Source organism: Crinia signifera, chromosome 6, assembly GCF_055691185.1.
Source record: "Crinia signifera chromosome 6, ASM5569118v1, whole genome shotgun sequence".
In the NCBI taxonomy this organism is placed as follows: Eukaryota; Metazoa; Chordata; class Amphibia; order Anura; family Myobatrachidae; genus Crinia; species Crinia signifera.
Genome location: NC_139222.1, coordinates 18,838,094 through 18,852,172, shown reverse-complemented (window position 1 = coordinate 18,852,172; position 14,079 = coordinate 18,838,094). Strand labels below are relative to the sequence as shown.

The window sequence follows — 14,079 nt, the reverse complement described above, 5'->3', positions numbered from 1 at the left end:
CTCTGTGTAAACGCCTGTACATTTTGCGCTGTGACTGTGTTATTTGTGAACATCATGTCTGTGCATCAGTCTGTGGTTTTGGGGGAGGGAGCCCCAGATACATTGAGCGCTTGCAGTGTTTGTGCACTGAAATTTGTCCCTGAGCAGATGGCCAAGGGGGGCTTGTGTATTGCTTACGCTGCTGTGAAACCCATGGGGAGTGAACCCCAGAGGGTAGAGCAATTGGAACCCGCGTAGGCCAGTGCCTGTAAATGCTTTGGTGCAATTGCTGGACAGACAGAGTGATGTCTTGGTAGATTCTCAGAGACCTATGTCATCATCTCAGCAGTCCTCTGGCTCCTTGCCTCTGACCCAGGCAGATCCTGCTTTCCTACAGGTGATGCAGGATACTGCTAAGGGGATTAACAGGTTTAGTGAATTGCTAGACAAGATTGATGTTGATGCTGCGGGGACCCCTAAAAGGTCTTACTTAGTGCCTTTAATGGTTGATGAAGAGGATGGAGCATATGCAGACATCCCCTGGGAGCAGGGTGATGATTCTGAAGATTCCTCAGCCGCATGGGTGGAGGATTTGATCACTGCTGTAAAACAGGCTTTGAATTTGTCTGTGGAAGATAAAACTCCCGCAAAAGGTGTATTTAAACGGCAGCGTAAGGAAGCTGTTACCTTCCCTGCAGATGAAGGTTTACAGGATTTATTGGAAGGGGCGTGGAAAACGCCCGATAAAAGGCTGCAGATGCCAAAGAGATTTCTCAGTTTATACCCCATGCCTGAGGCTCATGCAGATCTCTGGGAGAAAGTTCCAGTGGTAGATGCTTCTGTGGCACGTTTGTCAAAAGCCACTGTGCTACCAGTGCAAGGGGGAGCAGCTTTTAAGGACCCCGTAGACAAAAAGCTGGAGGGTAACCTCAAGGCAATATTTGAAGGGGTGGGATACACCCTATGTCCTCTGAGTGCTTCAGCCTGGGTCTCTAAGGCCATGATTGTGTGGGCAAGTGATCTGTGCACTATTTTACACGCTAAACCTTGTGTGTTATTGCTTGCGGAGAAGCTTAAAGCAGCTGCAGAGTATGTACTGGAGGCTGAGGAGGAAGCTCTCAAAATGGCTGCTAGAGTTTCCACAGTGTCTGTCAATGCCAGGAGAGTGCTCTGGCTTAAGGCTTGGGAGGCAGATGATGAGTCTAAGAAGGCCTTAGAGGCATTAGCTTTTAAAGGAAAGCTGTTATTTGGTTCTGAACTGGAAGAGATTATTAAGCAGGCCACGGGTGGCAAAAGTACCTTCCTGCCGGCCCCCGCAGCCAAGCAGACATCAAGATTTTCTGCTTTTAGGCCGTCCTTTCGGCCCTCCCCTAGAGGAGGTGCGTCCTTTCGAGGGCAGTCTTTTAGGGGAAAGTTTCAGTCCTCCAGGGGCAAAGCCCCAAAGTCTAAATTTGGTTCCTTTCATAAGAAACCAAACACAAAAGGAGAGGACAAACCCTCCGCATGACTGCCAAGGGTTTTGCCTGGCGGTGGTCAAGGTGGGGGGACGTCTGACAAGGTTCAGAGACGCATGGGCATTGTTAGACCGGGATCCTTGGGTGTTAGAAATTGTATCCCAGGGTTACTGTTAGGCGCTGAGCACCCACCCTATTCGACAGAAGTGTGTCGACACGGCTCAGACGTGCTAGGATACCTGGCCCACAATGAAAAGGGCATAGGTCCTAGCTGGTAATCATTACCGGTCGATTGGCGCAACACCGAGACCAAGGGACATGAGGGGGCAGGGCCCTGTGGGGTAAACAGGAGCGCACAGGGAACTGACCAGAGTGGATAGGTCAGTATGGACAGGGAGAGTCTGTCTCAGCCGCTGACTCTGTTGCCACCCTATAGGTCCACCGGAAGGTGCAGAGGCCCTAGATCTTCTCGCACGGCAGCCACGTTTGAAGCACGGGTTAAGCCTGTGCAACTCCGGTGCCCTCCAAAGCGTTTTAGGTGGTGGCGACAACCAACTGGCGGAGGTAACAGGTGTACAAGAGGAGAACTAACTAATACCCCGGTGGCTGAGACAGGAGGGCCCCAGGAAGGGAATACACTAAAAGGAAAGGTGACCCAGAATAAACCTAAGATATACTGAGCTAAATGTATACAACAAAATAACAAACTGAGATACAGCAAAAATAGGCACACGACAGGTATGGAACGATACCACAGGATTCTGACAGGAACAGCTCCTAAGTGACCAGGAGACGGATGATGCAGGGAAGGAACTGCAGCAGGAACGCAGGTCTGAAGCTGGAGAATAGCCAGAGTGAGGAAGCTGCAAGGCGCCCACAAAGGATTATAGCCAGCGTCTAAGTGGAGAAAGACGCCGGTATTTAAAGGGAAAAGCGCGCGCAAGGCGCGTTCCGGGACGCGCCGTGATGACGGCGCAAAGAGTGAGAGGAAGACGCCGGGCGGCTGGACAGCGTGGTTGCTAGGCAACCCCCTGACGCCCGGACGCCGCGCAGGACGTAGCCGGCAGTAAGGACGTTGCCTGGCAACGTGTGTCAGAGAGCCGACCACCGTGCACCCCGGAGGACGGGGAAGACCGTGCACGGCGGCGACATCTGACAGTTACAGAATTCCCTTCAAGGGTCTTCCGCCGAGAAGATTCATTCCCACACCACTACCAAAGGAGGCTCGGCTCCGTACGGCTCTCTTGGGAGCGGCTCACTCTCTCTTAGAGAAGGGCGTGGTAGTCCCGGTCCCCAGAGCGGAGTGGAAAAAAGGCTTTTATTCCACCCTGTTTTTGGTGCCCAAACCAGACGGGTCTTTCAGGCCGATCCTAAACTTAAAGTCATTGAATATCCATTTGTGGGTAGACCATTTCAAAATGGAGTCTCTACGGTCGGTGCTGCTAAGCCTGGACCAGGGAGAATTTTTGGCGTCCATGGATGTCCAGGACGCGTACCTTCATGTTCCCATCCACCCAGAACATCAGGCTCTATTGAGGTTTGCGATAGGAGACCTGCATTTGCAATTCCAGGCGTTGCCCTTCGGTCTAGCTACAGCGCCAAGGGTATTCACCAAAATAATGTCAGTAATGGCGGCAGCGCTTCGACTGAGGGGAATCACGGTGATTCCATATTTGGACGACCTGCTGTTCAAAGCAGAGTCAGCAGGAATGTTGAAGAGTCACTTGGCAGAAGCCATCGGGTTTTTGCAGGCTCACGGCTGGCTTTTAAATTTACAAAAGTCTCAGTTGGTGGCGTCACAGAGACTCCAATTCTTGGGAGTTGTGCTGGATACCCACCTACAGCGGGTATTTCTACCAGAGGCAAAGGCCAGGGATCTTGCTGCCTTGGTACAGGAGATTCTCGGGTCTCGGAGCACATCAGTATGTAGGTGCCTCAAACTGCTGGGGAAGATGGTGGCGTCTTTCGAGACGTTACAGTTCGCCAGGTTCCACTCTTGAGTGTTCCAGTGGAACATTCTGACAGCCTGGTCAGGAAATACTCAGACCATGAAGTCAGAACAAATAGTGTTGTCTCCAGAAACTCGATCCTCCCTGAAATGGTGGACGGAGGTGGATTCCCTTCAGTGGGGCCGGTCCCTGCGGTCCTGGAGCTGGCTGGTAGTCACTACCGACGCCAGCCTCAAGGGCTGGTAGGCAGTAGTCTTGGATCTGCGTCTGCAGGGCTTGTGGACTTCGAAGGAGTCTGCCTTACCGATCAACATCTTGGAATTGAGAGCTGTGTGGAAGGTGATTTCTCTGGTGGGAGAAAGATTGCAAGGGCTCCCTTTAAGGATTCAGACCGACAACGCCACAGCTGTGGCATATCTGAATCACCAGGGAGGCACACGCAGCAAGCTGGCTATGTGGGAGGTGTCCCGGATCTTCGGCTGGGCGGAACAGAATGTTCCAGCGTTATCAGCGATATTCATACCAGGAGTGGAGAATATAGAGGCCGACTTCCTGAGCAGGGAGGAGCTGATGGAAGGAGAATGGAGCCTGAACCCACAAGTATTTTATCAGATTACACTGAAATGGGGAACTCCGGAGGTGGACTTGATGGCATCCAGGTTCAACCATCAGGTACCCAGGTTCTATGCCAGGACGAGGGACCCACTGGCAGAAGCGGTGGATGCTATGACCATACCCTGGGAGGGGAATCTTCTTTATGTTTTTCCGCCAGTTCCAATGCTGGCAAGAGTTTTGAAAAAGATACAGGCCCAAGCAATCCCGGTGATTTTAGTGGCCCCAGATTGGCCAAAGAGGTCCTGGTACTCGAGGCTTCAGAGATTGTCTGTGGACTCGTGGCGTCTACCTCTGAGGTCAGACCTTCTAAACCAAGGACCGTTCAATCATCTGGATTCAGCTCGGTTAAATTTGACGGCTTGGCTGTTGAAACCGCCATCTTGAAGAGCAAAGGGTTCTCAGAGGCTGTGGTTAACACTATGATTAAAGCTAGAAAGTCAGTGTCTTCTGCAAATTATTATAGGGTCTGGAAGACCTATATTCGGTGGTGTGAGAGGCAGAAGTCACACACATCGCGATTTAGATTGGCTAAATTGCTGGAGTTTTTGCAGGATGGCTTTTCCTCTGGGTTAAGCCTTCAGTCACTCAAAGTACAGATCTCGGCCTTGTCAATTTATTTCCAAAAAAAGGATAGCATTGCTACCGGAAGTGCAGACCTTCCTACAGGGGGTTTCTCGATTGAAACCTCCCTACAAGCAACCAGTAGCACCATGGGATTTATCTCTGGTTCTGGAGTGCCTTCAAAAGGCGCCTTTTGAGCCGTTAAGGTCGGCTGACCTTAAATTCCTTACATGGAAACTGGTATTTCTGTTGGCAGTGGCGTCAGCAAAAAGAGTATCGGAGTTGGGAGCATTGTCCTGCAAGTCTCCCTTCCTTATAATTCATGATGATAGGGCTGTCCTTCGCACAGTACCCCAATTTTTACCAAAAGTAGTCTCTGCTTTTCATTTAAATCAGGAGATAGTTCTGCCTGTGTTTCAACCCCCAGAGTAAAGAGTGTCAGGAAGACTGATACTTTGTTAGTTTTGTATGATGTACACAAAATTGGTTGGCCTGCCTCTAAGCAGACCATTGCTAGGTGGTTGCGTTCTGTAATTGCCTTTGCATATACTAAGGTTGGTAGGCCTGTGCCGGCCAGGATTAATGCGCATACCACCAGGTCGGTCGCCACCTCGTGGGCGGTTCGCCATGGGGCCACAGCTGAGCAGGTTTGCAGTGCTGCCACTTGGTCATCTGTTCATACTTTTGCCAAATTCTATAGGTTCCATGAGTTCGCGTTGGAGGACGCATCATTCGGGCGAGCAGTGATGAGAGCTGCAGACCTGAGCGTACCCAACCAAAGGACCGGCTCTGGAACGTCCCAATGTTGAGCTGTGTCACCAGGACCATTGAAAGAGAAAAAGGGATTTTTGTAAGAACTTACTGTTCGAATCCCTTTCTCTGATATGGTCCTGGTGACACAGCGATCCCTCCCTTACGCTCAGTAAGTATGCCAAGTTCATGATGTTTCATGTTATGTATGGTTGAGAAGTTAATTTTGAAATTGTGCATATAATATGTGCAGGCGTTTGTACTGAGTTAATGTATTCCAGTGGCTTTGAAAGATTGAACTGAAGAGTCTGGGATGCAGAAGGGAGGAGCCTACCCTCCAAAAGCTTTAGGATAGGTGCCTGGCTCCTGCGGACCCTCCTACATCCCATGTTGAGCTGTGTCACCAGGACCATATCAGAGAAAGGGATTCGAACGGTAAGTTCTTACAAAAATCCCTTTTTACAGGTTATGAAGTAATTAAACTTATGCACGCTTTATCACTACATGTGAAGAGTGTGTACTTAATATGACAGATGTGTCCTGGTATATCTTTGCTGCAGTCATCCCCTCTTGGCACAATGCAATGTGACTAGGACACCGGAGACTGTGCTTATATATTTATGTGACTGAGCCCCTGAATCTGTATACAATATAGCAGCTGCAGCTTATTTCCCAATACTAGTTCTGTTCTGCTCCGTATACAGACCCAGTCACGTACAATATACATGTTCTATCACAATCATCAGTCTCCTCACGTGACTAAAGCTGTGTACACACCGGGCGATTCTGGCTACTGACTGACTATAGAGTCACAATGGAATAGATAGTCTGACTGCTGCCGCTGCTCTTCTGTCCTCCTCCTTTTCTGTTCTGTCCGTATTATGACAGTATTTATGTGTATGTATATATCTCATCCTCATTATCAGACATCTATGCGCATCATTTCTTCTACGATCATGTATATAGGTTCACAGTGTGTTTATGGGAGCACAGCGTGTGACAGGTTGTGTGTGGGGGGCTAAATGAATGTCTTGTCCTGGTTTCCAAAAATCCTAGTTTTAGCCCTGCTAGTGCTGAGGACAGGGGGATCTGTAGCACAGTGTAGTAATATAGTGTGTAGGGTGAAGCATGTACAGGCTTATTATATAGTGATGTAGGGTATAGGGGTGTGTGATGTAGTGCAGGGTGTAGGATGATGCAGTGCAAGGTATAGGCAATACATGCAGGGTATAGGGGGATGTAGAGTAGTCATGTAGTGCAGCACATGGTGACACACAGTAAGGCATGTGGAGGGACACGCAATGAAGGGGCCATGTGACAGATGCTTAGGGCATTTGGGCACACAAACATTTGGGGAACACGCTACCGTAAAGGGGGCCACATTCCACCACGGTACTAACCGCATCAATTTTCTATAGCAGGGATGGGAAACCTTTCGGCCCTCCAGATGTTGTTGAACTACACATCCCAGCATGCCCAGCAACAGTTTTAGTATGGCCAAATAGCAAAATTGTTGCAGGGCATGCTGGGATATGTAGTTCAACAACAGCCGGAGGGCCAAAGGTTCCCCATCCCTGTTCTATAGAGTGGGAGAGCCCAAATCCTATGTTTGCACCTGGGCCCAGCTCTTGCTAGTTCCACCCCTGGACCCTGGCATGGTGACTGATTGCCCATCTGAGGTCAGGTGTCAGTCCTGGTGGCTGCTTTGCTGCTTTTATAAGTTTAATTAATCTTTAAGTACGTATGTATGCATGTATATATATATTTATATATAGACAGAGAGAGAGAGATACAGTGAGGGTGGCACTCCAGAAATAAATACAGAAGTCAGAGGTAGTGAACCAACGTTTCAAATGTTATTCCAACATTTTTCATCAGACACCCTGTATCTCTGTATTGGAGCGAGCTCACCCTCTTCTCCTGGGAGGGCACCCGGCTGTTTGTGTACCTGATTTACGGCTTAAACCAGAAGCCGCCACAGCGTGCACCCGACGTCCCTGGTGCAACATCTGATGACCTCAATGGTAAGCGTTAGGCTGGGCAGCGTCTGCGTTCCCATGGTTACAGAGTGGAGCGCAGACGAACGTGATCATATTAAAAACAACATTACAATCAGTACATCGTGGGCAATTACTGCAATATATAATCAGATAGTATATACAATATACAAAGTATCGCATTATATTAGGCATACATAAGAGAACATTGAAACAGGAGCGTCCGAGAAACAGATATTATAAAAAGCAGTTCAATCCGGCATATTCATTTAACCCTTTTGGGGATAAGCTGTGTAGTTTATGTATCCACATACACTCCAACTGTAATCATTTACGGTTTCTGTCACCCCCCCGGAATATGATCTATGATGTGTGACCTCATGCTAGCAATAGAATGGCCTGCCTGTACGCAGTGTCTGGCCACAGGGTGCTCACTGGAGTTATTCTTCAATGCTGCACGAATCGTGCTGCGATGATTCGCCATTCTTTCTTTGAAGATTGTTGAAGTCTTACCTACATAAATAAGTGAAAGAATGGCGAATCATCGCAGCACGATTCGTGCAGCATTGAAGAATAAGTCCAGTGAGCACCCTGTGGCCAGACACTGCGTACAGGCAGGCCATTCTATTGCTAGCATGAGGTCACACATCATAGATCATATTCCGGGGGGGTGACAGAAACCGTAAATGATTACAGTTGGAGTGTATGTGGATACATAAACTAGACAGCTTATCCCCAAAAGGGTTAAATGAATATGCCGGATTGAACTGCTTTTTATAATATCTGTTTCTCGGACGCTCCTGTTTCAATGTTCTCTTATGTATGCCTAATATAATGCGATACTTTGTATATTGTATATACTATCTGATTATATGTTGCAGTAATTGCCCACGATGTACTGATTGTAATGTTGTTTTTAATATGATCACGTTCGTCTGCGCTCCACTCTGTAACCATGGGAACGCAGACGCTGCCCAGCCTGACGCTTACCATTGAGGTCATCAGATGTTGCACCCGGGACGTCCGGTGCACACTGTGGCGGCTTCTGGTTTAAGCTGAACACGGCTGTGGTAAGTTTACTTTTAATGAATGGGGTGTGTCTGGTAACGGATATAAATGTCTGTTTTTGTCACTATGCACTTTGTCCCTGACGACGGGTAACACCCAAAACATGTTGGATTTCCAATAAAGAAAGTGTTGTTTCACCGCATCTGAAGTCTCCTGAGTGCCGCTTGTTTCCCGACGGTATATTTATATATAAACTTTAGTACTTGAGTGCTCTGTATGTAGTTTGTTGTCTGTACCTGATGAAGGGGATCATACCCCAAAAGCTCGTATATTTATACAGACTTGTGTTTTTCATCTCACCTCAGTGCCTCCTGAGTGCTGCTTTTTTGGATGTTTCCATAATTGTATTTCAGGCACCGGGGCCTATTATCATTGAGTTTCACTGAGTGCCGGATGATTTGGACTAATATATATATATATATATATATATATATATATATATATATATATATATATATATATATATATATATATATATATATATCATATGGCTGGCACTCACAATTGATATCTTAATATGCTGGGGTGGCCTTCCAAAACAGTGAAACAAGTCCAGTGTTCTATCATACAAAGCCAGTCTTTTTGAAACGGCAAATTTGTATTAATCAGACAGTATGGCAGAGCCTAGTGGCACAATCAACGTTTCGGTCCACCTCTGGGACCTTTGTCAAGATGTCTATCACTGTGTACCATCACCATGGTTACATAATAAATTTGAAAAGAACAGACTGACACAATTTTGCAATACTTGATCATATAAATAGAAACACAAACAGTAGGACAATTACCAATGAAAAACATGGCATAACTTTTATATGAGAACCGATAACCCGGAGAATTCATTGAGACCGCTGGGCGCTAACGTCCCTAGTCTCTGAATCCAGCGGGCTTCACAGCAGAGGAGCTGTAACCCTCGATCACCACCCCTTAGAGATTGGGGGACGTGATTGATCATTCGATAACGAATGGATGATACACTGTGATGCGCTGTAGCGAAATGCCTGGCAACCGGCTGATCGCTGTTGGCAGATGTTATGGCTTTTCTAATTGCAGACCGATGGGCGGACCTTCTGTCCTTGAAAGGGCCCTCGGTCTTGCCTATATAAGACAGCCCACAGGGGCAAATGATTTGATACACAGCGTACCTACCGTTCCAAGTGAGGGTATGGCGGATTTGAAATGTTTTACCAGAAAGAGGATGGGTAAATTTGGACCCTGCAATCATGAAACTACAGGACACACAAGTGCAACGAATGCATCCCTTGGGTATCTCAACACGTTAAGAGGTGTCAATGAAGATATTGGTTTTGACGAGGGTATCACGTAAGCTACGCGACCTCTTACTGCACGGCATCAAGTTGGTAGATTCCAATTTAAGCTCTTTATCCGTCTTAATGAGCGGCCAATTCTTAGTAACGATACTTTTAACATTAACATCAATGTATTGTACGTACTAACCCAAGGGATGACCGCTTTGTTGTCAGTGACTTTGGGTTTACAGGACAAGAGATCAGTTCTATTGAGGGTACTTGTGTAATATCTGGGCTGCCGATTTTGTGATTGTATGTCTTAACTTAAGGCATACAATCAGATGCGATGCGACGCGATTTTTCGGCAAAATCGCATCGCGACCAAATAGCATGTGATGCGATCGACGAGATTTTTCATAGGATTCAATGTTAAAAGGGTCCTGTTCATTTCCCCACTATCCAAGTGGGCATAGAGTTGACTTTATATAGCGTGGCGAGCGCAGCGAGCCACCGAGCCCGAAGCATGGCGAGCGGACGCGGATTACTTAAAATGTATTCCCTCACGGGGCTCGCTGCGCTCACCACTCTATATAAAATCAACTCTATGCCCACTTGGATAGTGGGGAAATGAACAGGATCTTGTTAACATTGAATCCTAGAGGGGGGGCGTGGCTTAACCTTCTAGCTGAGCAGACGTGTGTGCTCCGGGCTCTGCACATATCCTGCCTGAATCTCCTGTCCCGGAGGCCACGAGCACCCTGCCCCTGGTCACCTACCCTCTGGAGTCTTCCCTGATCCTCTTGGGACACCTGCAGCACTGCTGTTTGGTGCGTGCGCGGTGAGGCGGCTGTCTGGGCCTGTGGCGTGCCGCGCTGCGGGCGCCATCTTGGAGCCTTCGATCCCGGCGGGTCCTTCTCCGGGTCCTCCTGCGGCCCTGTCTGCCGGGTGAAGTGGTGGTTCGGGAGCCTGGCGCCCTGTTGCTGGGCTCCTCCTTCCCACCTTATACTGCCAGCGGCGAGCTGCGGGACGCGGCGCCGCTGAGACCCCATCCTGCTGCTGGGGTGTGTGGCGGGATCGCGGCCCGCCGCCATCTAGCCCTCGGAGACGGGGAGCTGAAATTTCTTGGTCTGCAGTGCGGCTTCTAGACGGGGAGACAGAGGCTGTACCCGACCAAAGATATAATCCTGCTGCCACCCGCCACTGACACCCTGCTCAACCGTGCTCTTTATTCCAGCTTCTGATATATATACCGTGGACCCTGTTACTCCTGTATATTTCCTCCTGCTGCAGACTATTGATGGTGTCTGGCATACTGGTGCTTCAATTTCTGCACCTTTGGACAGGTACTGTGCTACACTTGCTCGACTCGAGTTAGGCCTCCTGGAACAATGTTTTAATTTCTGCTACAAATAGAGCCTGTTGCTAGTTCACTGTATATCCTATATATATTGATTCGGGGTGCTCCAATAATTCAATTGGGTCTTGCTGTTTACCACCTGTTGCACTTGACTTTACCAGAGGCACTAGCTTGGTGGTGTGCTAGCCACCACCGTGTCGTCACTATACTTGGTGTGGGCGTAACCTAAAACGCACAATGTCGATATCTGTACAGTGCATAATCGAGGCCATTAATGCCTCCACCCAACGACTTCTTCAGGCACTTGATCCGATGGAGACCCTCCTATATATTCTACAACCTTGGTCTACATTACTTCCACGCCACAGCAACCTGGAGATCTATCACATCAACCAGAGCAATCCTTTATTACCCCCTGCACCCTCGACCCGATGGATGAAGAGGACGTTTGCCCAGCTACAGCAGAAAATGTGTACTTCAAGATCTATGCACCTGGCTCTCTATCCTGCTCATATGTGTTTCCAGGACTTGATCAGATAGCTTTAGGTTTTCTGCCCTGGCAGCTTCAGTTTTACTGTGGGGATACTTGGATTCCCAGATTCGCAGCACCTACCTGTATGAAACAAGTTGACACCTGGCCGGACTAAGTGACATTGATGTATATGTCTGCCAAATCCGAAACAATGCCTAAAAAATTTGTCTGCCCAATATCTCGATACTTTGCGCTTCGTTTTGACTGATTTCTAATGCATTGCAGTCTATAATGCTTTTTCTCGCCTAATGTACCTTTAAATATCCTGCTGGTAAAAGTTTAGGGGGTTGTATATTAGTTTGTGTGACAATATATACGTGGTTCCTGTGTACTACTTACTGTTTTCTCTCCATTGTGATCAGAGAAGCATTGGCTAAATACTCTGCTCTTAAAGTTGTTTGATCCTGTTTCTATTGCCCCGTCAGGCATCCGTTTTATTTTTTATCCTTTTTAATGGGAGGGGGGGGGGTAGATAGACACTGTAGTGTAGGGGGTGGGTAGGGCAAAAGGGGTAAATTAGTTTTTTTTAGGCAAGTTTAGCTTATAGCAGCTAAAAGCCACTAATTTATTCCCTTGTGGAGATAATTAGCTTAGATAGTGGGGGTGGTGGGTTGTTTGGGATCCAGGTATACCTAGGTTGGGGTCAGGTCATACAGGGTGGGGGGATTTTGGGGAGGTTTTGATTTGGGTTTTTTTGGGGGGGAATTTGCTTTGGGTAGTATAAGTATAGGTAGTATATATTTTGAAGAGGAAAGAAAAGACTGTCATGGGTGTGGCGCACTCAAGGTAGAGAATTGTTAGTCATAAAAATTAACTTTTAATATTCATTTTAAAATGGCGACATATAAAACACAACATACATGGGTAGAAATGGGGATAAGAGTAAAAAGGAAAAATAAAAGGAAATTTTTCCTGCTTAGTGAACCCCGCTATCCCTTAAATCACTGGTTGATCTTTATCGATTGATTATAGTGCACGTTTCGTATCTTTTATTATTTTCACTGTGGAGTAAGTATGTGCATGCACTAATATCACAATCCTTATTAGTTCGTGAGATATGTGAGTCCCCTTGAAATTAGATCACACCTAATAGATGCGTTTTTTTAAAATCTCCTAGTGTGTATCCAGTGTTTCACAATAAATTGGTTACACCCCTCATTTGTTGTGATATTTTTTTAGATAACAAATAAATAGTGTTACTGCAGGTCTACACAGAAACCTCATCAACACAGGAATTGCCTTACTGTATACTGAGTGCGTTAAATCGCATTAAAGACGCATGGGTTTATAGGTTCACACAATCCTCAATTATGTCAGGTATCCACACTCAGTGGATTATTTGTGTGACCTGATGTGTCCTTGGTGGGATCATCTGGTGTGTACATACAAGGACAAATAAATTGGGGGTAGATGTGACGATTTATCACTTGTTAAATGAAAAACTGGTGTATAAGCGATAGTCCAACCATACATGTTATGCATATACTATAGAGCAGGGTTCATTGCGTGCAATCGCCCGCTCCTATAGATAAGGGACACACAGCACTGGTATAAGTGCTTTTTTTAGGTTGCTGATATTGCCTAATGTATGTCAGTACAGAGCATGTATGTACTATAGAGCCAGGTTTGCTTATTTGCGATTGCCCGCTACTATAGAAAAAGACACATAGCACTGATATAAGTGCTTTATAGGCTGGAATTGCCTGGTGCGTGTCTATTAGTACAAATTGATACAGTATCCTAATTGGTATGACTTTGTTGGTTTGTAACACGGTGGTTTATAACAATAAATTGTTGCCAAATGTCTTCAAAAAGGATACATATATTATGTTAGAGATACTGCTTATACGTTTTTCGAAGTAGAGTCGCTCCTAACAGTAAAAACTGCTGTAGATTATACCCAGAGGGTACTTATCCCAGATGTACTGAGGGCTAGTCAAGCTAAATCGCTTGGTGTGTACCTTCATACAATCTCGAATTGGATTGTTAGGTAATTATCGCTTGTGTTGGGCAAATTTGTCACTCCAAAGATGACAGATATTATTTTACAGGTCTGCAGGGAAGTTTTTCACAAGATAATGCGTTTATTTCACCTTGAGTGTAACACTCTGCCAGCGTAATGCATAGGGGTTGCTGCTTGTGTTACTGGTACAATCTACACCTAGGAGATATCACGTTCAGTATATACAGATCGGAGTCAAGGGGAAAGGACACCGCAGTGGAGCCGTCACAACGCGACTCTCCCTGCCAGTGTCAAAACCCCGCTCCGTGTTAGCGCTCGTCGGGTGGGACAGAGAGTGCAGCTACTGGTTCAGTATTACAGCAGAGTTGCTGGCTGCTATGCAGCAGGAAGTCTGGGGTCCGTGGTCAGGGTCTGACTCCACGGCTCCCGACCAGTACTGTCTCCAATGCTGTCGGTACGGTGCGCAACTTTTCACAATTTACAAAATATACATTTCATGGGGAAAGGGATAGAGGGGATTTAACACACTAAGTGTGTAGGTCAACGCGCGTATCGCCGTTCAGCTTCATCAGGACCACCAGGTGTGAGTCCGGAAGCCCTTTAA

At 47.0% G+C, this 14,079-nt stretch overlaps 1 protein-coding gene across 1 annotated transcript in view; it reads right to left on the bottom strand.

The window, feature by feature from the left end:
- LOC146009536 (uncharacterized) overlaps positions 1-14,079 on the bottom strand; it is a 783,885-nt gene that overhangs the window by 469,730 nt on the left and 300,076 nt on the right.